Below are 27738 nucleotides of genomic sequence, written 5' to 3'. Positions count from 1 at the left end.
CGTCGGGCTCCTGGGGCATGGAGCCTGCTTCTCCCTCTGCCTGTGTCTCTGCCTCTCTCTCTCTCACTGTGTGCCTATCATAAATAAATAAAAATTAAAAAAAAAAAAAAGACAAGAGGTAACCGGTGTTGGTGAGGATGTGGAGAAATTGGAATCCTTGTGCACTGATGGTGGGAATGTAACATGTTGAAGCCATAATGGAAAACAGTATAGTTCCTCAAAAAATTAAGAGTAGAATTACTGTGTGATCCAGTAATTTCACTTCTGGGTATATATCCAAAAGAATCGAAAGCAGGGTCTCAAAAGTATTCATAGCAAAAAGATGGACACATTCCAAATGTCAATCAACAGATGAAGGGATAAGCAAAATGTGATACATATGTATGTATATGTATATTTAATGGAATATTATTCAACCATAATAAGGAAATTTTGACACATGTTACATTGTGGATAAACCTTGAGGACGCTATGTTAAGTGAAATAAGCCAATCACAAAAAGAGAAATACTTTATGATTTTATTTACATGAGCTACCTGGAGTAGTTAAATTCTAGACAATAGAAAGTAAAGTGGTCGCCAGGGGCTGGAGGTAGGAGGAGATGGAGAATTATTTAAAGGATATAGAGTTTCAGTTTTGCAAGCTCGAGAAGAATTCTGGAGACTGGCTGCACGACAGTGTGAGTGTAGTTAACATGACCAAATTGTATACTTAAAAATGACTAAGATGGTAAATTTTGTGGTATGTGTATTTTACCATGATTTTTTTTTAGAAGAGCTTACAGAAATTACATAACAGTGATTGTTAAAACGGGGCTCAGAAACAACTGCTCTGATTTGATTGTACTTCTAGATTTCAAGCAGCTTTAAAAATCAGACTTCGACTCAAAAATGCTCAAAAGAGGAATACCATATTTATCTTTAAATATACATTTTCTAATCATAGATTGGAGTCTGGTTTAGGGAAGTAGAATTTAGTGTGGGTCTGTGAAAAGCACCGCAAAGATCACAGGGATTTGTCCCGATCTCTCTCTAGTAAATGGTTTTTCTCCAAATTACCATGGTCCATAAAGGGTTTATATCTTTCCTTCGTATTTCTCATAGGCCTAGATCTGTGTAATGAGCTGAGTGGCTCTCAGTTGGATAGAGTTGGGCGGTGCATGTACAACGGTGCACCACGTGAGAATTTTATCGAAGAAGGAGATTTAAATTTTTGTACAAACTGCTGCCAGATTTCAAGTTCGGGGCTAACTTGTGGTCCTGTGAAGCCCATATGTTGTGTTAAACAGTGTCATGAAGACAGACTGAAGGACCGATCCCTACCTGTGTGTCTCGTGGATCATAGCTACCACTCCCTTGTGTCCTTATAGGTTTTTAGCAATGGTGTCTTAGCAGAACACCCTAGAAAGGTGGCAGAGAGCAAAGAGGTAATGTGAAGTATGCAGTTGGCTCCCTGACTTACAAAAGCCCTTGACATACACACAGAAGCAGGACATCACTGAAGGATGGGGAGGGGGCATGGAAGGACAAGCCGCTCTCCTAAGACACGTCACCTGCTTCACAGTTGTTCTCTCTGTTGACTGTGGAAGGTGTTAGTACGGTACTTTCTTACATACAGTAGCCGCTCAATAAGTGCTGACTACTTTTACTTAGTGTGTGATACCTGTGGGAAGAACAGATTCAATGTTGGAGTTAGGAATTGTGTTTTTTGCATTATTAGAACACTGATGATTTTCCTGTTACCACCAATTTTCTTCCATATTCTCTCACTTCGGAGAAGAAGTTAGACGCTTATTCTATTTTTCTTAGAGTGAATTTAAAATTTTACTGCATTTCTGATTATATGTGGATGTATATATAAATAGATTTACAGTGCATATGCGACACATGGAAGTACATATATTTATACATCGCACTTCTATAAAACCATATTTGATTTGATACCTATGAATAACCATTGACCTAATATTGTCATGATTAACACAATTTAGTTAAGGTTATAACCTGGCTTATTTCACTAACTGATAGGAACTATGCATTGTTGGTACTCTGGTTTAAAGCCATTATGTTCGATTTACCCAAATTTCTGTCTAAATTTGAGAGCAGAATACTCGCAAATATTCACTTAGAAATCATGTCATTTCCTTGTTGTTTTTTCTTAATAGAGTTTACATTTTTTGTTTTATGAATAATTTTGTTTTGGCTTGTGTAAATCCAGTAGTTTTAGGTTATAGGTAACTTTTGAGAGACTTCGAATTCAGCTTAGATCCCATTTATGTGGTAAACTTTTTAAGTAATTTTAGACTCGCCTAGTCTGTTCCATCAGTGTCTTTCTATAGGCAATGCATTGCACATTCTGTGGGGTTTGGGGGGATTTGCAGGATGAATAAAATTGCTGCCCTGCTGGGAGAGAATGTTATTACCTGACCGGAGACTGTTTCAAAGGGGAGGTGTCATTTGAGGTCAGGTGGAGGGAACCACATGGGAAAGGAGAAAGTGCAAAGATTATTCAGGGATTCGTGATGAGTCTAAGTACACAAGAGAGGATCCTGGGCAGGTGGGTTTTCATGTCTGAAGATGGTTCTGTTTTTCTATCACATAGGTTGGTGGTTTGGCTTGAGTTTTGAACTTTGCTTTGGAAGCCATTTTTCCCTTGGAACACTGAAGACATTGTTCTCCTATCCTGTAGTTTCCAGAAACGAGAAATTCTTTACAACTTGGATCTTTGATGCTTTGTATGCCTTTTATCCCCTTTATTTTTGGAAGCTTCTGGGAAGTTCACTTTTCCTCAGGAATCTGAAACTTCACAGCGATATTCACATGGGTTTATTTTCATCCATTGTGTGGGTTTTTTGTATGCCCTTTCAGTTCTGAGAAATTGGCTTGAATGATCTCTTCTCTTTTGTTTTCTCTGTTCTTTTTTTTGGGGGGTGGGTGGATTATTATCAAGTTGATGTTGGACCATTTCCACTCATCCCATTTCCCTGTTTCCCTCGCCCTCTTCATTTCCCATCTTTTGGTCCCTTCATTCTGCTTTCTGGGATATCTTCTCAACTTCATTTTCCAACTCTTCCACTGAATTTTCTATTTCCTTAGATAGATAGATAGACGGACAGACACATATGCATATAATTCAGTGACACATTTTATACTAGTCTTATGTGCTGTGGAAGTTCACAGTAGAGGGAAATCCATCTTGGCTAAGACCCAGTAGATGGATGCTTCATCTCTGCGTGGATATCCTTTTGTAACAAATGCTTGTTTAAAACTCCTCATCTTCTGGTCCACACTGATTCGTATAGCCACAGATTTGTGAGTAACTATAAAGGTGCCCAGTTCACCAGTGCTTTCCTGGCTGATTCCAACACACAGCTTCCTCACTAAATCCTGCCTCTGCTTGCACATCACAATCCTTAGGCAGCCCACTCATGTCTCTGCCTGTGGTAACGGCAATACCGATTTTTCCATTCTCCTTTCTCTCTACTCTTTATTACAATTATCAAATCTTGTTGATTCTTCCTTTGCCATATGTCTCCAGTTCATCTACTCAATTCTAACATCTTAGCATGTTTATTTAAGCACCTAATAGGTGCCAGGGAGTGTGCAAAATGGTGGGGCTCATTAAAGGCCCCTCAAAGCACTGTACCCCCTCACAGGCGCAATAGATATGGATTGAAAATTTCAAGAGAAAAGCAAACATGTAAGAAAGTGTTCTGCAGAGGATCCTACTGGCACCATGGAGGTTGATGCTGAATCCATAGGGGAGAAGGCTTGCCACCCCACAGGGGTTGTGAGATTGAGCCCTGCTTTGGGCTCTGCACTGGGCATGGAGCCTGCTTAAGATTCTCTCTCTCTCTGCACCACCCCCTCAAAAAGATATTTTATCCATTCATTCAACAGGTATTTTTTGAACACCAACCATGTGCCAGGCAATCGTTTTGCAACTGGGTGCAACAGTGAACAAAACCTTCAAAACTCAGAAGTATAAATTATGTAATCCTATAAAATAGAAGTATAATAAATAAGTAGGTTGTGTAATCTATTCAGAGGGGACAACTATGATGGAAAAACAAAACAAAGCAGGATGATGGAGATGGGGATCTTGAACCCTAACTGTAGTTGAGTGATTTTCACACTGTATTTCATAAACGCTGGGGGCTGCAGAGGTGCTTCAGGTGGTCAGTAAGCACTAGGGGATCAATAAGCATTAGGAGATCAATAAGCATTAAGTACAACATTTTACGTGTTAGATTCCACAAACACATATATTTCTGCCACTGCAGTAGCTCCTGCTTGGAAAAAGACTTGAATTTCAAACAGTTTCTGTTCAGATTGATTATCTTCATAATATATAATTTTACCCACTTAACCCTCAAGATGAATTTACTTTAGTAAAACATTTCACCTACGTATTTCATGTATTGAGAATCCACTGCTAATATTATTTGAAAACCACCTCATAGGAATTCAATTTGCCTTACTCTTGGGTTATCATAGTTGCCTTCAGCACCTTCAGGCTTTCTCTTTCTAATCACTCTTGCGTACCATTGCCAGAATTAGTTTTCTTAAAACACTGAAGTTCTTAATTAAATGCTTGAAACTAAACTCTGCTGTGGGGGAGAGCAAACCCAGATAGTAGCTGTAGCTCTGCCATCAAAATGCTCTGTGACCCTAAGCAAATCTTTGTTTTTCTCATCTGTGTCTTCTCTACTCTAAATATTACCTCCATGATATTTTTCCCCAGCTGTCAGCCTTTATGATCCATGTCTAGCTTATCCACCCAGTTCCCATCCTGCCCTTGACCTCTCTGCTCTAGAATGCTCTTCCTTTTCACGCCTGTCTTTTCTTTTCTCCAGTGTATACAATATTTGCTGATTAATTACTCTCTGCATATATTCACACTATTTCCCCAAGCCAGACTGGGCTCTTTAGCCCATTGAATTAAATTAGGCACATTCTTTAAAAATAGTCTTCTAGAATTGATGGTCAAAGCAAAGTTCCTGGAAGAACACTGGTAGTACCAAATGATGCAACTTTAACACAGATTGAGAATTGGGAACAGACAATTTGATTTGTCTAGAACTGTGCTCTTCAATACAATAGCCACTATCCACATGTGGCTATTTCAATTAGAATCAACTAAAATTAAATACAATAAGAAATTTAGTTTTTCAGTGCATTTCAGGGCTCAGTAGCCACTTTAAATTAATGGCTAATGGCTACTCTGTTAGTGTGGATTTAGAACATTTCCACCACTCCAGAAAGTTCTATTGGTCAGCAGTGTTCTAAAGGCTCATAGATGACTTGAGAAAGTTGTTTCAGGGACTTGTGGAGGAGAATATATTGGCAGATGGTCAAAGGAAATGTTTGGTAAAGAAACAAAAGTGATGAGTTTAGTTGGTTCTAGAGATTTGACAGTGGCAAGAGGGAGAGATATAGGAGAAAAGATAATGGCCAAGTAAAAAAAGGTGTGTGGAATACATTGTGTAAAGACAGACTAACTCTGTTCTGGACATCGGAGGAAGAGTCAGTAGGAAGAGGCAGATATATTGGATATTGTGAAGAACAATTGAAACAGGATGTTGACATAAGTTTCACTGTTTCAGTTTTGGCTGAAGTTCCCAAAGGTTACATATAACATAATAGGTGGTGATGATATCCACACTCCTAAGTAAGGTTTACACCCTTCAGCCCAGCACCTTGAAGGTGTGCTTGAAGTTGAAGAGGCCTGGGTGGACTGAGAGGACAGGAAGGAAAGGGATCCCTCCATGTCCCCTCAAGCTGAGTGCATGGGTTGGAAGGAGAGGAGACCACTTGGCTCTTGCGACATGATCTGTGCCCTCCTGAGGCTGTGATGTCAAGCCATAGAGGTCAAATGGTGGGGCTGTACCTGCCTGCCTGGTCTTAGAAGAGGAAGAGGGCTACCCTGGGAGCCAGCTGTGCTTTCACTAGCAACAATGTAGAGGGTCTGTCTTCCAGGACCTTGGTGGTTCTGGTGGTCTTTTAAAGAGTGGCTCCACCCAAGAGCCTTTCATGCCGGCATTAGTGTGACCTTCACAGTAGAGGCTGGAGGTGTGCCTATCAGAGGCGGAGGTTGGAGAGTGTGCAGGCATTCTGAGTGATCAAGGCTTAGCTTGAGCCTTGGGAGCTGCAGAAGAATGTTCCCAGAGGGAAAATCTCTGCAGAACCCACAAAGAGGCCCCATCAGAGGAGTTAGACAGTGTGGGTAGTGAATTGAAGAAAGGAGAGGACAGATTCAAGAGAAGCCTGCTCTGTCTGCAACAGCCTGGGTTGGGGTTGGGGGAGAAACTATAACTTTGAATCAAGTCTGCAGTTTGGGCTGGACATTTTACCCACTGAAATGTAGCTGGTTTTGTGACTAAGGGTCACCAGAGGACTTTACATTTTTATAAATGAGTGGGACAGCTTTGGAATAGATTTCCTCACGACAATTAACAGGCCCCTGAAAGGATTAAAAGCACAGGGGAGAAAGAATGTGGTTTTTGCTCTTGCACTCAATAGAGCACTGCCTATTTGGAGCAAATGGCTATACTAATTTGGAGTTTGATGAGAGTACAGAATGTTTAGAAAAGCTTCTAGGAGATTGTGTTGCGAATTAATAAGAAGTAAGTGTTAGGATAATAACCTTGCAAAATGACCAGTTGAAGAGAAACGACAGGAATTAACTGGATCAGGCAAATGAAATTTTTGGTTCTGTTTCCTGGAGTACTTGGTTGTCTGGGATAAGGAAGGGATCATTATGAATTTATTTTAGGGCTTATAGTTTTGGTCATTTTGAGCCTTATAGTTTTGCGAGTTGTCATTTTGGAATAAGAGGAAAGTAAATGGAGAAAGCTGTTTACCAGACAGTTTCCTTCTGTGGGTGGTGGTGCCTTGTGCCCTGTGATGCTGTTAGGGTGATAGAAATTGAGGATGTTTTCCTCAGCTCAGGACTGGGCTGGAAGGGTGTCTTATGTCTATTTTTAGCATTGGTTCATTTACTATGTCTATTCGACGACAACTCTTGGCTACACTTTACCAGTCAGGATGCCATGAGCTGCAGGTAACAGAAACACCCTAAACCATATTGGCTTAAGCATCTGGGGGAGCGGCAGGCTCTGACTTCTTTCTCTCTGTGATACTCCAGGTTTTGCTCTCCCCTCTGTGTCAGCCATATCCTTAATAAATGCCTGAATGGCTTCTAGATGTCAACAGAATTTCTAAGTCTACCAAAGGTAGCTCCTCCACCCTCAGAAGACCCCCACTCACATCCCATTGGCAAGAATTGGGTCACATCCTCCCTCTGAGCTATTTCCTGCTGGTAAGGGAAAAGGAATCCTTCTAGCAATTTTTAAAACTATTTAATAGGTGTTTGCTAAAACTAGGAATAAGGTCAGCATCCCCTAAGCATATGACTTGCAGAGAAAGAGTAGATGTCTAAACCAAATCAGAGTTCTGTTAGGAAGGAGGAACAGAGAGATGGACATTGGGTAGAGTCTTGTATCTATTCCTAGGATTGTATATAATGACTAATTATAGATTAGATGGAGGAACATAGTATATGTAGACTAGCAAATCTGCTGGGACGAAACCCCAGAAATTTCTCTCACCATTAATAGTACAGAGGCATGTGGTCCAGAGCTGGTGGGGTGGCTCCAGCATAGTTTGAATATTAGAGCTGCCAAGTTGGGAGAGCAAAGAAACCACCCAAAATCAGAGATGGGGAAAACAAAGATGTTTCACTCATAGATCACAGTGTAAGGCAAGCTTCTGAGGTAAGAGGATACCTCTGCTGCCCTGAGCCATTCACGATCCTTGTTTCTTCCATGTTGTTTGTTTGGTTTTTAAGATTAATTGATCATTCATTCATTCATTCATTCATTCTTTTGACAGAGAGAGGGAGGAGAGGGAGCACAAGCAAGGGGCAGGACAGAAGGAGAGGGAGAAGCAGACTCCCCACTGAGCAGGGAGCTCAATACAGGGCTCAGTCCCAGGACTCCTGGATCATGACCCGAGCTGAAGGCAGACGCTTAACTGACTGAGCCACTCAGGCTCCCCACTTCCATGTTGTTTCTTTGGCGTCTCCCCAGGGGGATTATCCTTGCTTGTGCGGTCAAAACTATGTCACCACTTCCAGGTTCTGGCCAGAAAAATGGCTAAAGAGAGCATAGAGGAGGTAGGCCCTGTATAAAGGCCTGGGCCAAAGTGACATCCATAACTTTTCTGCTTGCATTCAGTTGGCAAGATCTTATCCACGTGGGGACATGAAGTTGCAAAAAGCTTCATGTCTTTGTTCATTCAGGCTGCTGACCACAGACTGGATGGCTTATGCACAACACATTTATTTCTCGTAGTTCTGGAGGCTGGGAAGCCCAAGATCAGGTGCTGGCAGATGCAGTGTCTGGTGAGGGCCAGTTTCCTAGTTCACAAGTGGGCATCTTCTCCTTGAGCCCTCACATGGAAGAAGGGGTAAGGGAGCTCTCTGGAGTCTCTTTCTTGAGGACACTAAAGCCCGTTCATCAGGGCTCTGCCTTCATGACCCAATCCCCTCCCAACATCTCCACCTTCAATTACCATCACATTGGGGATTAGCCTTCAACATAGGGATTTGGGGGGGGACACAGCTATTTTTCCTATCACACCTGACAAATGTAGTGTTACCAGGCAGCTTCCAAGGTTGCTCATGGCATCACCATTGCTAACCAGCAGAAAGTGAGTTCAAACCCAGGCGAAACATCCATAAGGGGATGACAAGAGCCACCTATCACTTCTACTCACACCCTATTGGCCGAAACTTGGTCACATGGCCACATGCAAGGGAGGCCAGGAAATGGAGTGGTGCTACAAGGCCAAGATTCAGGACGGGAAGAATGGATCACCATAGGCTGCTAGAGGTTTCCTCACACAAAGGTTTCTCTCTGTTCTGCATAGGGTCATTGCATCCGGAGACTTGTCTATTTACTAAACAAAGTTCTATTTAGTGCCTAAGGCCAGTAGTCACACATCATAACATTTCTGAGGTTGGTTACTTGCCATTCTCCTATTATAGGAAAAACCAATATTAGTAGTAAAGTGTATTGGTGGAGTCATTGTGAATAGAAACATTTCCAGAGGTGCTTTTTATTAAATATGCATGATCTTGACCTTCTGAAACAATTTGTGAGGCTGTGTGTAAGTGTATGCGTATGCATGTAGTTTTAAACTCAATAACCTAAGGTTGTACATTTGATATCTAAAATAAAAAAGAAAACAACAGGCATTTCTTTGCAAGTGAGTGGTATAGTTTTTTTTTTTTTTTTAACTTTGATTTTGTACTTTGCCCATTTGTACTTTGATTATGCTACCCTGGGGCAGCTGCTTGTTTTTTCGTGTAGCAAACTATTTTTTGAGTATTCATTGGATGTCCTAAAACTTTTATATTTACCCTTTTATGTGATATTTTCAGATTTTTATTTTTTAGGGGGGTCCTACTTATGAACTAGTTTAGTAAGGTTTATAAGTTGATGACTAAATTATACCTTTTATATGTAGACAAATTAAAATGAAATCAGATGTTATTAAAAATCCTTCGTAGAATCTTAAGCATGATCTTTATTATATTATTAGCTCCATGAAGGCAGGCATTGTTATCTGTTTTGCAGTAGACAGTAAGCATGTGTTAATGAATGAAAAGGTATATAAAATACAACATATTCCATCAAACCTGAAATTTACCCTTGCACTTCAGGAATTTGAATTCTTTGGCATCTGAGTCAACTAGTCTTTATTTTCCTCACCCTCTAAGGGGAGAGTCTCCCCTGGCTCTGTATAATCTCAGCAGATGGATTCTGTGTGTATTCAGAGAATCATATATAATAAAGGTAACACGTGTAATATGGCCTGACATAGGCATCCAAGATACTGGGATTTGTGAATTGAAAAGAGTGAAAGGAAATGTTTCCTTCCATCCTGACAATAACAAAAAACATTCACATTTTTTTTCAACGGTTTTCTCAAGTGAGTGGGAGTGTGAATAAGATGCGGAAGAAATAAAATAATGTGGATTCTAGAAGGACTTTTGAGGGTTAGGGAGATAGAGTTAAACAGTCTCCTAAAAGACTGAGTGGGTAACTTGACCTGTTTTATGATTTATTTTCTTTTCATACTGTAATATATTTTTCAGAATTCATGTGTCACTGACAATATTGAAAATAGAAGAGATAAGCTTTTTAGAGTAAACATCATCTTAGCACATTGCTCTCCTCTGTGAATCCATTACCTTTTACAAATAGGGCCCAGTGAGGACTGAGCACATGGTAGTGCCAATGAGTGAACTCTCCTTGGGAGACACATTTGGAAAGGAGTGTGTTAAGCCCCACATTGAAGGGTGAGTCGATGAGGGGAAAGATCCTGGGGACGAGCATTCTGGGTCTGCGGAAAGATTTATAGAAAGGCCTCAAGATGGGAGGATGTGCGTTTTGTTCAGGCAGTGGCAGGTAGACCGGTGTACCAGGACCATCAGCTGTAGGGCAGTGAGGGGGGAATCTGTGCCTGGGTTGGAGGCACAGATTTATATTATACATATATAAATATATATTTATATATATATAATAAATATAAATAAATATATATTATATATAAATATATAAATATATTTATAATATATTATTAAATATATATATTTAGGGCCCTAAATATAGCCAAGGGCCCTAAATATAGAGGTTCTGCTTTATTCTGTGGTTATGAGCAACCAACAAAGACTTCAGATGGGGAAATGATAGGATGAGAGCCGTAGCTTAAGGAAACAATTCTGGAGGAGAAGATGGAAGGAGTATGGTTAATTAATTAGAATGAAGGAGCAGTTTAGGTCATATGATTTTCTTTTATGAACAATAGGAAACATGGGTTGGCTTGTAATGTTCAGTTGAGGCCACACACAGTCAGTTAGCATCCCCCATTCCTGTACTCAGAGGAGTAAGAGCTATGAGAAGGAGCCCTGGCCAGGCCAGCAGGAGGGTTTGGCTTCTTGGTTTTGGTTTGGACACCTTGAGTGTGGTGTTTCTCTCAGCTTGTGTTTCTTGATGTGGTGTTTCTCTCAGCTTGTGTTTCTTGATGGTAAGAGAATACTTGGTCTGCACTTGCTGGGGAGACCAGGACAGAAATGTCCCAGGGTCCCTGTTTGGTCTCACAGATCTGGTGGTCACAGGTATTTTGTTCATATTGTGTACCAGGGCCCTCTGGGTTTTGTCTCTTTTGTTTCTGCCAACCTTTGGCCAAGTCTCGAGTGATCTGTCTTCCTCTGTGATGAGTTATTAAGAGTAGAGTTCTTTTCCACCCTTCCAAACTCAAACTGGAGCAGCAGTAACTTCTGAATGAAGGGTTGGCCTGGGTGGTAGTGGGGCCAGCTGATGCAGCTCCTGTCTCCAGCAGTTCTTCCCCCAGGGCTAGTCCTGATGGCTTCGTAGGAGTTCATGGTTCTTGTCTGGGTGACAAGTAACAAAGTGACTAGCATTGGGGCAGTGGTGGTTGGAGGAGAAAGGAAACCAGATTTTTAAAAAATAGTTTATTTATTCATGAGAGACACAAAGAGAGAGGAAGAGACATAGGCAGAGGGATAGGCAGGCTCCCTGCGGGGTGGCTCTATCCCAGGACCCCAAGATCATGCCCTGAGCCAAAGGCAGACCCTCAACCCCTGAGCCACCCAGGTGCCCTGAAGACCAGATTTCAAAAATATTTCGATGGCACCCTAAAGGTTTTAGGAGCAAGGGAGAATGGAGGATAGCTTGGCAGTTTGTGGATTGTGTGCTTCTAGGGAAATGCTGCTGCTGCTAACAGATGGGGTCACAGGAAGAGGAGCAGAGTTGCCGTGGGAAGGTGCAGCATTCAGTTTGAATTCCGGATGGGTGACTTTTACCCAGTGTTGTGTAGTTATTACCTGGAAGTTTCAAAATTAGAATCTAGGTTTCCTGAACCGGAGCAATGTTTTTTTTCCCATTGTACTAAAACACACGTTACATGAAATAAAATGTACTTGTTGGGTTTCAGGTGGTGATAGTGTCTCCATGTAGGGATGTCAGTTAGCAGCTATAAAAGGAGCTGGAGTAAAAAAACTTGAGAATTGGGACCCCTGGTGGCTCGGCGACTGAGCATCTGACTTTGGCTTAGGGCGTGATTCTGGAGTCCCAGGATCGAGTCCCACATTGGGCTTCCTGCATGGAGCCTGCTTCTCTGCTTGCTTATGTCTCTGCCTCTCATGAATAAATTTTTAAAAAATCTTAAAAAAATTAAAAAACTTGAGAATAAATGTAGAAATTTGTTTGAGGAGTTATCTGTATACTTAGAGGACATAATTGGAGCTATGCAAGGGGTAAGTTCACCCAGAGAGATTTGGCATATAGGGTATTATTGGAAATAGCCGTAGGGCTGTTTTCTTGAAGAAAAAGGGAGATTATCTGTTGAGGCTGAAGAAAAGTGAAAGAGACAGCAAGAATATTCTTTTTTTTTTTTTTTTTTTTTTTTTCAAAAGAAGGTTTGTAGTAATGGGGAGGAAGGCAGAGATTGTGACCTCGGATGTAATGACTAGGTGAAAAAAAGTTTTTTACTTTTTCAGATCAGACATGCCAAGGGAGCAGTGGATGAGGGGGAATAATTAGGTATGGAGGGAGAGAATAGTTGATGAACAAACTGATCACAATTGGGTAGCATAGGGACGAGGGGCATGGGGCTGGCTACTAGCCCCACAGAGATGAAGTCAACATGGTCCTGCCTTTGGGCAGCCTACTGACACTAAAGGAGTAGCGGACAGAATCAAGAACAACATGAGAACCACTGATCTACTGAGCACTGTGTCAGGCAACACACTTTACACATATTGAATCATACAGTCCAAACGACACCCCGATGAATTGGTTGTCATCGTCGTCATCCACCTTGGGAAGGAGAGGAAATGTAGGTGCAGTGATTTGCCCCACATCTTTAACAGCCAGTCAGCTGTGGAGTCAGGATTTGCAACGAGGCCATAGCGCTGCACCACTACCCATTGTGTGAACCAATTTTTAGACTAGTGTAGAGAGAGACAGAAGAACAATGTACTAGAGAGCACAGAAGAGGGAAGAGTTAAATTTTTCTGACAAGGGAGAGAGTAGGGCAGGGAAGATCTCAGAGGGAGATGGATCCCAATGAAGGAACCGACTGTTATGGCCAAAGCGTAGAACCCACGTTTCACCTAGTAGCTTACACAGCCTACATCTCTGCCCCATCCTGATCACAGAGGGCACCCACATTTGATTTTATCCATTTCTGTGAACAGTTAAGATGTTTTAAAAAAATATGATAGAACTGAGGGGCTTCTGGGTGGCTCAGTCAGTTGAGTCTGACTCTGGGTTTTGGCTCAGGTCATGATCTCAGGATCGTGAGATCAAGCCCCGAGTGGGGCTCCAAACTCAGTGGGGAGTCTGCTTGAGATTCTCTCTCTCTCTCCCCCTCTGTCCCTCCCCTGCTCATTCTCTCTCTCTCATAAATAAATAAATCTTTAAAAAAAGTCTGATAGAACTAGATTATTCTTTTAGGGGTATGAGTCCTGCTTATTGAAACCATCATTAAAATAGTTTATCTTTTGAAAATAGCATATATGTAATTTATGTTACATATTTACCTATCAGTTCAGAGAATGGGCAGAGATCTGAGAATTTCTTATGCTTTAGGGAGCCATGTTATCTCTGAAGAAGAACCAGAGAATTTGAGAGGCAGGTTATCTAAGATGTAATCAAAACTCCAGAAAATAAGCAGATATTTTTGCAGAGAATGGTTAATAGCCCTTTCTGAGATAAGTATATGTAGTAAATATATGACTCCTGGTTATATGTGGTCAGGCTACCAGACCTGAGCTTCACCTTATTTCCCATCTCATTGCTGGCCGCACCACTGACTCTAAGCTTCTCCCTCAGCCGAACAGCAGTCTAAGATTGGGAATGCCAGAGAGAGCAGCAGACTTGTGAGACTCAGGCCTGGCGTGAGGTTGTCTATTTTGTACATTAGTTACTAGTTTAAAAAATTAACATAGCATTTTAGTGGTTTATTTTAGGCCACATCAAAATGCTTGTACATCAAAATAGTTGTGTCATTGTGGCCTTGTGGGAAAGTGGTTACATCAGAACATCATGTGTGGGCAAAGGATTATTCTTGGAAGTGAGTAGAGGCGTTTGATAAGGGAAGAAGTAAATTCAGAATTGGAAAAATAGATTTTTCTTTTTAAAACCCCTTTACAATGCAGTTATGTGCCGCTCTCAGGTATAGGCAAGGAACTCTGACAGGAGGCCTACCCGTGTTCTGTCTCTGGAAGAAAACCTGAGCATTAGGCATGACACCACTACCACCCAGTGGTAATCCGTTGTAGTTCATTGTATTTTATGAAAGTATGTCTGACGTTGACTCGGTGTGTGCATGTTGTATGTTCTCCTTTAAATAAAAGTGTAAGAGCACTTTATAAAATCACATATTTTAATTTTTTAAATATTATTTGGAAAACTGCATTCAGAAACTCCTAAAGAAGGAACATATTGAAAGTAGAGGTAGAACTTAATTTTAGGAATGAACAAATAAAACTTCACAGAATAACTACAATCTCAGGAAGGTAATTTACATACATATAGGTCTTCTCAAGAAAATTACAAACCAATATAAGGGACAAAGTCCTTTAATATGAACTGGATGGTTCATTGGCAAAGAGGGTAATTAGAATATGTTGTGTAACCTCCATGACTTTGCTTTAGAATATATTCATTTGCATTTAAATATCAATGTCCCAAATATTCGGGTTCATGGTCTATCAAATAAAATAACAAAGATATTTGGAATATATGTAAAATTTTCAGAATACCTCAGTAGGCCTCAGGGAAATATGGGTTCTTCATTTTGTGTCCTGGTGCGTGTGTTCTCTCGGTTTCTTGAGGAGCAGACCTAGTAATCACTTCTCAGGGTTTGTGCATGCTGCAGCATAACTGGCCTTTGTCTGCCACATTAGATTTTTTTCCTTTTTAGACAGGAGTTGTGACGGAAAGCCTTTTCCATCATTGGATTGACATGGCAGGATGAAAAACTGCAGAACCAAAGACCCGTTTTAGAGTTTTATGCCTCACTTGACTTGACAGCCACTTGTATGCACAGCACTAGAGGGTGTATGCTTCCAGTGTATGATGGATGACCACACTACATTTTTGTCTCAACCTATATATCCTAGACAAACTGAGCCAGTGTTATATGTAAAAGTAACAATTCTGGTAAAATCAACAGAAACCAATAGAAGTTGTATATTTTTCTAAGAATGCAAATAAATAAAACTATTTCCTTACCTTCTAAGATATTAAATGCCAAAGTTTTATTGTATGAACATTAAATATCATTGTATTGAAACACATGTAATCCTCTTGCCTCACAATTTTCGAACTGGATTTCATGGAACTGTAGAAATTCCTGTGAGGTACCCCAGAATGAGGAGGCTGAGCTGGTCAGGTTGGGTCACTTCTTCAAAGCACCTGGTCATATCTCCTCAGATTCTTCTAGTGCACAAAACTGCTGGAGGACAGCTGCTCCAAGTGGCATCTTATAAAAGGGGTATTGTTTTGTGATGTAAATGGCAAAGCACCTGCATCACCCTCTTCCATTGTCATTAAACACTGGCTTCAGAAAAACACCGTGTGTCCATTCCTCTGTAGGCTGGACTACCACTGTATTAGTGCATTATCACCTGGCTCCTCACTGAAACATCCATCCCCTTCTTGTAATCACTGCAGTTCCTCTACTGGCATTTGCTTTCTTGGCAGGGTCAGGCTGGTGCTGGCCCTGGCTTTGGGTGCTGGTGCAGGCTGGAGACATATTAGGGAAAGGGCAGGATAAACAGCTGGATGACTCTTCTCTGTCCCCCCATTACCCAGCACATGGTGGTATCCAGTGCAGATCCCAGCTCTTCATTCCTTACCTTCTTCTGCGAATCAAATCTCTGTTTTCTCTGAATGATAATTGAGTAGAACCTGGTTTTTTGTGAGTAGCTGGCTCTCAGGAGAAGGAAGGGGAAAATAGGAGTGGGCCTGGTCTGTTATTAAACCCAAATTACTGCCCCCCACCTCTACTGGAGCAGAGCCAATGGGGGGTGCAGAGAGGGCAGGAGAGACATGTTAATGGAGAAAGACACATTTTAAGTGTAGAGTTTCTACAAATTATTACTTAAATATTGTTTATGTGAGGGTTTATTAAGCCTGACTGATGATTACAATCACCAAGAGAGCTTTTAATATGTGTAGGTTTCTATGCCCTATCCCAGATCGATTGAATCAAAACCTCCCAGATGAACAGAGGTTCTTAATGTCCATAAAGTTTTCCATGTCATTCAGATGACCGACCAGATTTCAGAACAACTGTGTATTTAATAGAGCTTAATGTAATATAGTATAGTCCTTTTATTATTTTTAGGTTGATTTATTTATTTGAGAGAGAGAGAGAGCGAGCGAGAGTGAGAGCATGAGTGGGAGGGGCAGAGGCAGAGGGAGAGAAAATCTGAAGTGGTCTCTTGACCTGGGGCTGGATCTCAGGACCCTGAAATCATGACCTGATCGGAAACCAAGAGTCGGACACTTAATCAACTATACTACCCAGAGGCCCCCTATATGTATAGTCCTATTAATAAAGAGGTCCAAGTTTGTTTTTAAGGAAGTAGGAAGTTTATGGTTGGATAAAATTCAGAAGGGGAAAGGACACAAAGCAGGAAACCCAAAAAGGTCTGGAATCTAGAGCACCTGAGGGAAATTTTGGAGGCTCATAGAAAAGCCAGGCTTGAAGCATTTGAACCCGTGGCTGATAAAAGAGGTAGACAGACGGACTCAGAATGAGATCCAATGACTGACCTTCCAAAGCTGTGAGAAGAGAGGCAGTAATCATTCAGCATAGCTTCTGGCATGTTTGTGGAGAAAAATAGTTCTTGTTTTATAATCACACAAAGGATATTTAGAAGGGCTAATAAAAGAAAAAAAAAGCAATGTTATGATAGGAGACACAATACATTGAGACTTGTGATAAGGATAGACTTGTAGTTTCAGAGACATTGGATCAGATGAGTGACGTGTTTGGCCACCTTTCAAGCCAAATTATGTAAGTTCGACTGTTGGATAAAATATGGAAGGATAGAAAATCTGTTCAGAATAATAATTGATTTATACATTCTCCAGATATATCTGCCTCGTATGCCATCCAAAGCCAATATTAATGCTGACAAGGGAGATGGCCTCCGTTAAGAATGATGAAAACATGCTAGTGGATAAAAACAGAATGGCTTTTAATTTTGGGGGGAAAAAAGGTAGGATAGTCAACAACTAAATGCTTATATTTGCTCCAAGGGCCTTTGCCAAGGAGAAGATGGCCACCAAGGAAGTTCCTCTGGATCCAACTCTCAGAATGCTGGCAAGGCCCCTGCCCAGGCTCTCCCTTTAAGAGCTCTTAAGATAATGTACAGTTCAAATTTCCTTACATCATTCATTCAAGTGTTTCCTTAATATAATGATTAAGGGCTATTTTCTGTGCAAAGAACTGTGATAAGTGCTGGGCCACAGTGGTGACTGCAGTGGATTCCATCCTTCTCTCATTTCACTCACAGGCTAGTTGGGAAGGTAGATCCATCAGTTCAATTATTCCAGCTAATTGAATTTTGAAGTGCCAGTGGGACCCAAGGCACTTTCTATCCTTGCTGGACTATTTTTAGGCCAACGTTCTAAGACGTGAGATAGTGATGTATAGTAGTTGTAAACCTTGCTCCATTATTAAATGCTAGTTCGTGATTGCACTGTGTTCTTATGTTTAATGTTTAGAGAATTATGCATTTTGGGGACTGAATACTTGATGTGATTAAAATTGGTCTTCGTGGAAGTGGTTCCAAATCCACAACTTGCCAGATATATCACCAAAATGACATCATCATTGCTCCAAAAAAAATGGCTCAGATAAAGATTAGGAGTACAGATAGATCTGGAGCCCTTACAACAGTGATTCTCAGTAGAGGTGTTTTGGAAATTTATGGATTCATTTTTTTTTTTTTAATCATCCCAGTGATTTTGGCATAGTGAGCCTTCCAAGCCAGCAACCCTACAACATACCTGGCAGGTGAAAACTTCAAAGAATTGTCCTCTATCATTGATGACCTTCAAATGTCCTACAGGATATCATGGGCAAACATTGTTTATAATTACCTGAGCTTAAAACCTAACTTCATAGAATACAAAATCATAAAGTATTGTTACAAGGTATTAATTTTCCAGGTATATAACTGCTGTGTGTAAAAAGAGAAGCTTATAGTTTGTTTTGAGAGGAGGGAGAGGGACAGGGAGGGAGGGAGGAGTAGAAGGGGAGGGAGACAGAGAGTCTTAAGCAGGCTTCATGCCCAGTGCAGAGCCCAATGCAAGGCTCCATCTCACGATCCTTAAAATCATGACTCGAGTTGAAATCAAGAGTCAGATGCTTAACCAACCGGGCCACCCAGATGCCTGTATACTTTGGTTTATGGTCAGAACTTTACCAGGAGCTCTTTACAACTTCAGAAAATTATTATGTCACTGATGGCCATACTAGTCCTGCATCTGGCATTTTTTTTTTAATTTTTTTTTTTTTTTTTTGCATCTGGCATTTGAGGTTGGTATATGAATGGAGATTTTATGGTAGATGTAATCACCTCTTTCCTTTGTTATGTCTGCCATTGTAGTCATTTGCATATTGAAGTACACATTATCTTACTATTATATGTTACTCTTTAAAAATGTCTCATTTATGTAACACTTAGAATATTAATTTTTTTACTATCTTTAGAATTCATTTCATTAAGGTTTTCAGAAAATATAAAACTCAAATGTAATTGTCTATGTCCACCACAACATAGAATAAAATAAATGGTTCATGCATGTGCACACACACACACACACACACACACAGTTTTTGTGTGATAATCTCCCTTTATATGAGCATTGGGCCCTTGTTCAAGAGTGTTATCTCTTTATTTAACCACTTAAATGGTTAGTAGTATGACTTGCTAAAATAATACCTTACTTACGCCTCTTGTTATTTAATATGGCCTTTGGGGTTTATGAAAGATATTTACACATTCTGTTTCATCTCCACAACTCTGAGGAATACAGGGCAGGTGATCTTTATCCTCACTTTACACATGGGGAATTTTGGTTCACAGATGTTGTTACTTCAATTTCTTACTTTCTGTTTCCTGATTACTCAATAAATTTTTTTATAAATTTATTTTTTATTGATGTTCAATTTGCCAACATATAGAATAACACCCAGTGCTCATCCCATCAAGTGCCCACCTCAGTGCCCGTCACCCAGTCACCCCCACCCCCCACCCACCTCCCCTTCTACCACCCCTAGTTCGTTTTCCAGAGTTAGGAGTCTCTCATGTTCTGTCTCCCTCCCTGATATTTCCCACTCATTTTTTCTCCTTTCCCCTTTATTCCCTTTCACTATTTTTTATATTCCCCAAATGAATGAGACCATATAATGTTTGTCCTTCTCTGATTGACTTATTTCACTCAACATAATACCCCCCAGTCCCATCCCTGTAGAAGCAAATGGTGGGTATTTGTCGTTTCTAATGGCTGAGGAATATTCCATTGTATACATAGACCACATCTTCTTTATCCATTCATCCTTCGATGGACACCGAGGCTCCTTCCACAGTTTGGCTATTGTGGACATGGCTGCTATAAACATTGGGGTGCAGGTGTCCCGTCGTTTCACTGCATCTGTATCTTTGGGGTAAATCCCCAGCAGTGCAATTGCTGGGTCATAGGGCAGGTCTGTTTTTAACTCTGAGGAACCTCCACACAGTTTTCCAGAGTGGCTGCACCAGGTCACATTCCCACCAACAGTGCAAGAGGGTTCCCCTTTCTCCACATCCTCTCCAATATTTGTGGTTTCCTGCCTTGTTAATTTTCCCCATTCTCACTGGTGTGAGGTGGGATCTCATTGTGGTTTTGATTTGTATTTCCCTGATGGCCAGTGATGCGCGGAGCATTTTCTCATGTGCTTGTTGGCCATATCTATGTCTTCCTCTGTGAAATTTCTGTTCATGTCTTTTGCCCATTTCATGATTAGATTGTTTGTTTCTTGGCTGTTGAGTTTAATAAGTTCTTTCTAGATCTTGGATGCTAGCCCTTTATCTGATATGTCATTTGCAAATATCTTCTCCCATTCTGTAGGTTGTCTTTTAGTTTTGTTGACTGTATTTTTGCTGTGCAAAAGCTTCTTATCTTGATGAAGTCCCAATAGTTCATTTTTGCTTTTGTTTCTTTTGCTTTTGTGGATGTATCTTGCAAGAAGTTACTGTGGCCAAGTTCAAAAAGGGTGTCGCCTGTGTTCTCTTCTAGGATTTTGATAGATTCTTGTCTCACATTTAGATCTTTCATCCATTTTGAGTTTATCTTTGTGTATGGTGCAAGAGAGTGGTCTAGGTTCATTCTTCTGCATGTGGATGTCCAGTTTTTCCAGCACCATTTATTGAAGAGACTTTTTTTTCCAGTGGATAGTCTTTCCTCCTTTGTCGAATATTAGATGACCATAAAATTGAGGGTCTACTTCTGGATTCTTTAGTCTATTCTTCCTGGGGCCTCACAGGATAAACAGTCCCCACTGAGCTTCACAGTGGCCTCATAGGATAAACAGGTTAAACAACCTTCACTGATTACTCAATAAATTGATTCACATGTATTAATTGTATAGGCTATATGGAGGATGGAAAAGTAAATAAGATATAGGAGAGGCACACAATTAAAAAATTTTTTTTAAAGTCCATTAATTAACATATAATGTATTATTGGTCTCAAAGGTAGAAGTCCAGTGATTCACCAGTCTTATATAACACCCAGTGCTCATTACATCACATGCCTTCCTTAATGCCCATAACCCAGTTACCTTGTTCCCCCAAACCCCTTCCCCTCCAGCAGCCCTTAGTTTGTTTCCTATGATTAAGAGAGACACAAATTTTTAAAAATCTCTATATAATAAGACTAATGCTCTAAATTATGTATGAGCATAGTGCTGTGGCTATACCTAGGATGTACTGGTGGCCCGAGCCTTGAAGGATGATAGAATGGGGTAGGGGTTACAAGAAGAAGCAAAGGACCGTGTTGTAAGCAGAAGGAAGAACTCATGAAAGAGACTGGACATGGGGAAGCGTAGAGGGTTTGAGGATTAGCAAGTGCTTCTCTTCTACTCTGCTATTAGGTGAATTTAGGACTCTTGAAGATGAACCCGCACAAGAAGATGGGTCACTTGTGGAAGGGGGATCTGCATGCCCAATTCATAAGGCTAGAATTATTCTGTGGGTAAGAGGAAACCACTGAACATATTAAACCAGAGTTTGACGGGATCAAATCTCTTGTTGGGGAATAATTCTGTCCATGGTGGAAAGAATGGACTAGTGGTGGGAAAATGGATGGCATGGAGGACATTTAGGAAACTGTTGGGTCCAAGGGAGTTGGAGGAGCTTGGAGGTCCAAGGCAATGACAGGAGGAGTGGAAAGGGATGGACTGAAGAAATGAAACCTTGCTATAATAAATAATACTTATGCTAGGGACTAAGATTAGTCAAGATAATATCTTGTCATACTACATTTTTAAAGAATTATGTATTCTTTTGTATCCACTCCCTTGTATGTCATCATAGCACATATTGATATACAGGTATTAATTCCAATTTAGAGATTAAAGTCTATAAAACCAAAGGGACTTAACATTAAAGAAAGTCAAATAGGCTCAACGATATTATAGGTTCTATACAGGCACCCAAGAAGGCACAGACAGCGTTCAGGAGCTTATATAACAAAAACAGATAAGGAAATGTATGTGCCAAAGAAAAATTTCCTATTCGAGGGGATAGAATTGACAATAGTTAAGAGAGATGGGTGCGAGGAGTGCCTGGGTGGCTTAGTCAGTGGAGCATGTTGCTCTTGATCTCTCTCGGTTGTAGGTTCAAGTCCCACGTCGGGTGTAGAGATTACTTAAAAAATAAAATCTTTAAAAAGGGAGAGAGAGATGAGAAGGAAGTGGTGTGAAAACTCTCTCGACCCACGTCTCAGTCTGTTCAGGCTCCTATAAGAAAAATACCGTACACTGGAGGGCCTCCCCAACAAATTCATTTTTCACAGTTCTGGAGACTAGGAAGTCCCAATTGGGGCACTGGCAGATTTAGTGTCTGGTGAGGGCTTGTTTTCTGGTTCATAGATGTCAATCATCTTGCTGTGTCCTCATGTGGCAGAAGGAACTCTCTGGGGTCTGTTTTATAAGGTCACAAATCCTAAAAAGCCCTACCTCCTAATACCAACAAATTCGGGGTTAGAATTTCACTTTTGGGAGGACACACAAACATTCAGTCCATAATAACTAGTTTCATTCCCATTCCTTAGAAGAGAAGTTACGGGGTCATATTGGGACAAGATGAGGAGAAGCTATGGATTCTTCTGGAATTTTTGAAGACATCTGTAAAAGATGAGTCATCACTGACATTTCCATTTCACTATATGAAGCGTTTCACCACACCTATTTGATGGCCAAAAAAAGTCAGCATACGAAAATGTACATTTATCAGATAATCGGGCAGTAACTGATTTTTCAAAAATTCTTTGCTTTATAAAATGGCTCACTGAGTGACTATTAAAATTGTGCTCTCCCTGGGACAGTAAAGTAGTATTCCACCCAAGGAGCTTCAACTTGTGGCACACAGGTGTTTCTGAAATTATAGGTGAAACCTTAGAGCACCCATGTGCTCTAAATTTTTTTTAAAGATCTAAATGATTTAAACATTTTTAAAAAGAGAGGGATGACTGGGTGGCTCAGTGGTTTAGCACCTGCCTTTGGGCCAGGGTGTGATCCAGGAGTCCCGGGATCGAGTCCCACATCAGGCTCCCTGTGTGGAGCCTGCTTCTCCTTCTGCTTGTGTCTCTGCCTCTCTCTCTCTCTCTCTCTCTCTCTCTCTCTCTGTCTCTCTCTGTGTCTCTCATGAATAAATAAATAAAATCTTTAAAAAAATAAAAGAGAAATTACTTTTTTTTGGAGCTAGAGAGGGAACATGAAATAAGCAATTCCACAGCTTTAGGGCATGAGACTACAGACTTCTTTGGAAAGCCAGCTAGATAAGAGAGTTTTCGACTTTAAGTTTATTTTATTGAAATTATTTTTTCCAAGGCCAAGTTCATTGAACTTTTTGCTTTTAACATCTGGAAACTGGGTTATTGGATTACAGCGAAGTCTACATGGCTTTACTGACTTTTCATAAGTGTTGGATAGCACTGAACTAATATCTGCCAGATTATATGACTGAATGTCAGTTAAATGTAAATGTTTCTAAGCTCTTTTTTGAGGGAAGGAACGGTATATCCCTTGTCCTGGAGATTGTGAGCAAAATGAAAATAAAATTTAATACTTAATTTTAACAGGTTCTTAATTATAATTCTCTGATCATAAACTGTCTTTCATCTGCTACTAACTTCAAATTGTTATTCTAGTTGAACATGAACACTGGACATAATAAACATGATTTTAAGGAACGATTTCTTGTTTATTCACTTAGTATATGCAGTGTTTTGGGATTTTTGGACCAACACATGTTTTTCTCTGAACCACACTTGATAATATGATTATATTTTCTAGAGCTGTTGCAAATTAATCATTTTTTGTTATACTTCTTCTTTTATAAGAAGTGTTTGTTTAACTAGCCATATATAAACAGAAGTTTATTTTGAGGATTGACTTTCATGTGAATAAGTACTTTCTAGTTAAATATTTTAGATCCCATCTTTTAGAAGAAAGTAAGCTAGCCTCAGAATGTCTTTTCTTTCTTCTTCTTCTTTTTTTAAGAACTTAAAATTAACTGTGGAACATAAAGAAGTTTGTAAATGCATGAAGATAAGGTCTGTGTCTTACACATCTTCATATTCCCCCTACAGCCTCACACATTGCCGATTAATCCATGCTTATGCAACATTTAAAGAACATAAAGTGATACAGAAAAAAAAAACAGATAAACTATTTGCTTTGAAAGGGACTATGTAAGGATCATCTCCAAATTAGCAATCAGGATAGATGGACATTTTCCTGTCCTCTTCCCATCTGTCCCCAACCCCTCAGTCAGGGGTCCATATACCTTTGTGCATTGCAGCTGCTGGTTTTATATGCATGAAAAGAAGTGGGCTCAGGCCCGCTGAATGCTGGAAAACCTAGTATCATATCCAGCCACTGTGCCCTGTTTTCTAATTCTTTCATTCTTTAAAAATACAAAGTTATCTACATACTATTTTACTTTAGCTAAAAGCTGTTCACGGCAACATTTACAGAGCCCTAAAGTGTTAGCCAGTGTGTTAGATGGTGTAGGATGCTGTCTTTGCTCTTAGGAAGGTCACATTGTGGCTGGACCACACACAAGTAAGCCCGTGCCATCTGGTGCCATAGATGCTGTTATACACATAGGGTATGGCACTTCAGAGGGACGAAGGTGGGGTTAGTGACTTCCTCCTAAGGGTCAGGGAAGCCATCACAGGGGCAGTGGCACTGGATCAGAGTTGAGATGGAGAAGAGTTTTAAAGATGGGCCAATTGAGGAGAAGCCATTTAGGGCAGAGGGAGGAGCGTGGGCAGGAGTAGGTGACGAGGTTGGAGAGATGCTGCAGGGTGTTCTATGGTACGTACGCAAGTTTGGGCTTTATGCTGTGGGCAAAATAGAATTAAGCTGTGGTATAACATAACCAGATTTTCATTTTAGCAAATCACTCCGGGGGAGGTGCTGGGTGGCTTAGTTGGTTAAGTGGCCAGCTCTTGAATTTTGGCTCAGGTCATGATCTCAGGGTCCTGGGATCGAGCCCCGCATCAAGCTCTGGGCTCAGCGGTGGAGTCTGCTTAGGATTCTCTCTCTCGTCTCCCTCTGCCCCACCTCCTGCTTGTGCTCTCATTCTCTCTTTCTCTCTCTCAAAATAAATTAATAATAAGTAAATAAATAAGTAAATCTTAAAAAAAAAAAAGAAAATCACTCTGATAACTATGTGGAGAATGAAGTAGGTTATTGATGCTTTCCTTAGTGCTTATAGAACATAAATAGGCCAAACTTGGCCTCATTGCCTTAAACAAAACTTTACAAAAATCCCGATACATTCACTTCTAGAACAACTGATTTGTTCTTCACGTGAGTTATATTTTCATGGTATTTCAGTACTTTGTGTTTGAGTGTAAGGGTTAGGACTCTCCCCTGGGTGCCACCAGATGCTCCAGCAGTGCAGCAACACCGCTCACTGCATCACTCTTCCTACACCCCTTTCTCTCGGTCTTTCACATCTGGTTGCCCAAGCCAAAGGCTTAGACTTTTCCTTGATTCTTCTCATTTCTCTTGCCCTTTATGGCTATCAGTAGACCCAGTGGATTCAGCCTCCAAAATCACATCTCAAATAGCTCCACTTCTCTCCATCTCAGTGATGCGACAACTTGCACTCAAGTCCCTAGTGTCTCCCCCTTGGACACTTCCCCATTCTCGCTCTCCGGCTTCAAACATCTCACTAGCTTTTTGCACGTACAATAAAAAGTGAGTTCCCCACTGTGGCCTCATCTGGCTTTTATCTCCTTTGACCTCATCTCTTGACGCTCTCCCCTTCTGCTCCAGCTGTTATTTGCCCTTACCGTGGCCTGCAGACACTTGTTCTCTTTCTTCTTCCAAGAAGCTCTTAGAATTTGGTGCCTGGCAAATACTCCCCGAACTTAATAGCATAATGATATCATAATAATAACACTTTCTGCCATTTATTGAATGTTTTCTGTAACCCAGACAGTGTGCTAAGTGCTCTCCGGCCATTATCGTATAATTAACTTAGATGCAACAAGCTTGTGAAGCTGGTCTTATTATTATTCCTGTATTTCAGGAGAGGAGACTGGGACAGATTGCTAAGGCAACTTGCCCAGCTTCCTATTTTCGGTGTGTGGTGGAGCCCGGCTTGAAGTCTGTCTGTCTGACTCCAAATCGAGCTCTGTGGTACGAAGTTTCAAAAATATTTTGTTATCACCAAAGTTTACAATTCCTGGAAGACAATCTCAGAGCAAGCTATCGAGAAAAATCTCTCCTTGACATTGAAAGTAAACACTAATAGAACTAGGCTATCTTACTGGTGATAACACATTTTTCTCAATAGTTTATGTCTTGTGGATAATAAAAAACAATGTAGTGTCGAGATTGGGAATAAACTCTGGAGTCAGACATGAGTTTTACTTCAGTACCTGCTATTCATTCATAGAGATCTGCATATTGTGTGTGCCGGATAATATTTTTGGCACTTGAGATGCATCACTGGGCACTCCAGGGGATGGGTTTAAAATTTTGGTTCTATGAGCTGTTTTTGTCCTGGAGGCTCAGTATCTCATTACTGCTCTTTTTTTTTTTTTAATTTTTTTTTATTTATTTACGATAGTCATACAGAGAGAGAGAGAGAGGCAGAGACACAGGCAGAGGGAGAAGCAGGCTCCATGCACCGGGAGCCCGACATGGGATTCGATCCTGGGTCTCCAGGATCGCGCCCTGGGCCAAAGGCAGGCGCCAAACCGCTGCGCCACCCAGGGATCCCTCATTACTGCTCTTTTATGAATTTGGTATAAACGTGACCCCCTCTTGGACCCCATCCCAATGGGGGGCTATTGAGTCAGTCCCATGACATGTTTCCCAAGGACACTCTCAGAGGAGGACTGTAAGTTTAGTTTGCTATAAGTGTACTTTCCTTCTTCTTTCCTTTCTTCTTTCCTTCCAATTAAAATGAAGCATTGAATTTACCTTTATTCAATATAATAAACTCAGGTAAATTCTATTCTAAAAGGGGTAGCACAATAAACATAATCAATCGGCAAATTGCATCATATATTAGAAGAGGATAGTAAGGGCTTTGTGTGAGGGAGTAAGTAAGATGAGGGAAAATATGGAGATGACATTGTGGTATTGATAAGAAGTCAGGGTTGTGGGTCTCACTGAGAAGGTCAGAGACTTGAAGGAGGTGAGGAGTTGGTCAGATGTATATCTGAGGGAAGAGCAGCCTAGGAGAGAGTGCGTGGTGTCCAGACCCAAGAGGAACATGCATGGCCACTGAAAAGCAAAACATCATTGTGGACAAAGGGAGGGAGCGGTACTAGAGGATGCCAGAGGGTTCTAAGTATCTTGTTGGTGATAATGAAATGAACTTCATACATGAAGTATGGGGTCAGACTCAGCACAGGGTCTGGCTCAGAGCCACAGAGCCCCTACCTGCCTTCTCCAGCCACGTCTCCTGTTGCTCCCTCACCGCCAACCCTACTCTGTCTTTATAAACGAAAATTCTTTGAAGATTCCCCAAATATGCATGCTGTTTTAAGTCTTTCTACTTTTGTACACACTTAAAATAGGCTTCTCCGTCCCTTGTCATTCTGATCAACTCCTTTAAGACATACCCTGGGCTCTCCTCTGGAAAGACTTCTTCGACTCCCTCTGAAGGAGCTGATGCTTCCACTGTGCCAGACCACCACGCATAGTGCTTTGACTCTGTTTGTTACAATAATACATAGTTAATGATAACATTTAATGAGCACTTACTACATGCCATGCAGTAAGTCCTTTATATGTTTTTAACGTATTCCTCACAACAACCCTGTAAGGTATGTCATGGTGTTGTCCCATTTTCCAGATGAATAATAAAGGCGTGAAGAAGTTCAATAACTTT

General features: G+C 40.8%; 1 protein-coding gene across 5 annotated transcripts in view; it reads left to right on the top strand.

Annotated features, from left to right (window-relative positions):
* DGKH (diacylglycerol kinase eta) overlaps nucleotides 1-27738 on the top strand; it is a 182689-nt gene that overhangs the window by 45860 nt on the left and 109091 nt on the right. The window lies entirely within an intron of this gene.

This window comes from Nyctereutes procyonoides, unplaced genomic scaffold (assembly GCF_905146905.1).
Source record: "Nyctereutes procyonoides isolate TBG_1078 unplaced genomic scaffold, NYPRO_anot_genome, whole genome shotgun sequence".
Taxonomy (NCBI): Eukaryota; Metazoa; Chordata; class Mammalia; order Carnivora; family Canidae; genus Nyctereutes; species Nyctereutes procyonoides.
Note: the sequence above shows the minus strand (reverse complement) of the source record. Positions and strands in the feature narration are given on the sequence as shown.